At 40.0% G+C, this 2,612-nt stretch overlaps 1 protein-coding gene across 1 annotated transcript in view; it reads left to right on the top strand.

The window, feature by feature from the left end:
* The window catches only part of MBLAC2 (metallo-beta-lactamase domain containing 2), a gene marked incomplete at its 5' end in the record, with an annotated part of 4,233 nt that overhangs the window by 463 nt on the left and 1,158 nt on the right, over positions 1 to 2,612 (top strand). The window lies entirely within an intron of this gene.

The following is a 2,612-nucleotide window of genomic DNA, read 5'->3' as shown; positions in this document are numbered from 1 at the left end:
CAAGGCCCTGAGGGACATGGTGTGAATGCTGGGCTTGTCCTGTGCAGGGACAGGAGTTGGACTGGATGGTCCATGTGGGTCCAACTCACAACATCCTGTGATTCTTATGATTCTGTGAATTTCTTTTTAAAGGAAGATGTGATGATACAGGTACAGCAGCGAGTCTGGGACAGGCTCGTTCCCACTAAGCAGGTACAATGCCGTGGCCTTGCAGTTACTGGTTAACAGCACACGGGATTTCTGGGCTGGGGTCTTGGGTTGATCCTTATGGGAGGATCCTTGGGGGACGAGCAGTAGCACGTTGCTTCAGGCAGGCTTCTTGAGTCCCATTTCTTGACATCTTCCCCGGCAAAAAAATGTGTTTCTCAGCATTTTGCTTTCCTTGCCAACCCGTGGGTCCTGCAGTCCTGAGGGGGAGGTTGGCGTAACAGTGAAGGTGGTGAGATGTGCCTGTAAATGTAGTTTTTGCAGGCTACTTTTCTTTTATTTCCTTGGTGAATGTTTTAGTTAGAAACAAGCTCCTTTTATCAGCAGTTAGCTTGCTGACATGCTGGAGTCCTTTGATGCTTTTGCCTTGCACCTCCCTGATTTCGGCTTTTTATCAGTACCCCAAAGTAGCTACAAAGATAAAAGGACAAAAAAATCTGAAGGACAAAGAAGCTATGAGTGACAAACACAGTTTTTTGGAGAAAAGTTTGGAAACTGCACAGTTCAGAGAAGGTTCGGGATCCTTGAACTTCTTTTTTTCTTTTTTCTTTTTTTTTTTAAATTTGCTTACTTTGTCCTGTTCTTTTAAAAATTTTAATTATTGGGAATCTCGTGTGGCAGAATAACTTCTCGCACTGCTTTAGGCAGCTCCTCTTGTTGAACGGGTGTATTTTCACTTATCTGCAGTCTCTGCAACCCACTCCACTCACCACTCAGAAAAAAAGATACATAGTCGGTTAAATTGTTGTTTCTACCAGTTCTGAAAGTATTGAGGGGAACTGAGAAACTAAAATCCCCTGTGCTTGTCTAATCTGTCTGCCTGTTGATGCAGGATTTTTTTCCTTAGCATGGGAATCACTGTCAGTAATTGGAGTGACTGACTAATTGAGCACCCCAGGTTCAGCCTCGAGCATCTCACAGTATGTCACCAGTCAATCCGTTCTGGTATCTGGTGACCCTTATTATTTATAAATTCTCATGGCATAGCAGGGTAAAGAATGAAGCAATTTATTGAAATATGTGCTGTGGAGAATGTAGGGTTTATTTTACAGAATTCACCTAAATGTATGTGGTGGTTTTACTGGGCTGGCACTAGGCTGGCACTGGGCTAGCAGCAAAACATATCCGCTCGCTCAGTTCCCCCACCCCAGGGAACAGAGGAGAGAATTGGGGGGCAAGGGTAAGGAAACTCGTAAGGTGAGAAAAGAACAATATAATCAGTGAAATAAAATAATACCTAAATAATAATTATATTAAAATAATAACAATAACAGTAATAAAATATGCAAATGAGTGATACCCAGTGCTATTGCTCACCACCCACTGACCAAGCCCAGCCCGTTCCCTGATGTGACGTTTAACTATAGTCAACAAAAGTTTAAGTTGTTTATTTCTTTAAAAGGGAGGGATTATTTAAAAAATCTTGTAAAATGACAAGGACACTCGCTGTGAAAGCAATATCAGAGTTTCTCAGATGAAACATTCATTGAGACATACTGTGTGGAAGTGGCACGTCCTCTCAGTGCATGTGTCATTGCTGTGGGCTGAGGATATCCAGTAGTGCTGAAAACACAGAATGTGGTAGGGGCAATATTCTGTTATAGTCCAAAGCAGCAACTTTTAACTTGTACGTTGCCAGCTTCGTTTGTTTAGTTTTTGCATTATCTTCATCTTACCAGATCTTTCAAGCACCGTTCATTTTGACTATTGTAGCTAAAACTGCATTTACTTGTATTTTGCCTTACCATTTACAGTTTTCCTAGTCACTTGTATCTTCTAAGACTCAGTTTCTTTCAGCTGTCCCAGTCCTTTTTTTTTTCTTTCTTTAATTTTTTTCTTTCTTTAATTTTTTTCTTTCTTTAATTTTTTTCTTTCTTTAATTTTTTTCTTTCTTTAAATTTTTTCTTTCTTTAAATTCTTTCTTTCTTTAAATTCTTTCTTTTCTTTAAATTTTGGATGCCACATTCTTCTTTGTACTCTTCGCAGTGCCAGGAGCAGTTTGAAACCCACTGAAACTCCTTCCTCTATTAACTTCACCACCTCCACTGTTGTTTCATTCACCGTTACAGGCATTTTCTGCACAATCTTCTCAATAGTCAACTTTTTTCCTTTCTCCTGACAAGTCATCCCAACGTTTCCCTGAAAGAGAATCTTTTTCAGTTGAGTACCAAAGGTCGGTCACAAAAGCTCTGCCTTTCAAGAGTCGAGTACCTTTAGGCTTGCTCCGTCTTCAGTAAATTTGTGACATGCCTGTCTCTGGTGTGAGACAGATCTGTAACTTTCAGATTTCTAAAACAGTACAGGTTTGGTAAATTTTTCTTCTTCTCCTTGGAACTTGAAATGCACGTTACAGTTTTATGATGGTAGTGGATGTTATTTCTTTTAGAACTGTTTCATGTAGTTGT

This window comes from Antrostomus carolinensis, unplaced genomic scaffold, assembly GCF_000700745.2.
Source record: "Antrostomus carolinensis isolate BGI_N321 unplaced genomic scaffold, ASM70074v2 scaffold25038, whole genome shotgun sequence".
Classification (NCBI taxonomy): domain Eukaryota; kingdom Metazoa; phylum Chordata; class Aves; order Caprimulgiformes; family Caprimulgidae; genus Antrostomus; species Antrostomus carolinensis.
This window is presented reverse-complemented; position numbering and strand designations above follow the sequence as displayed.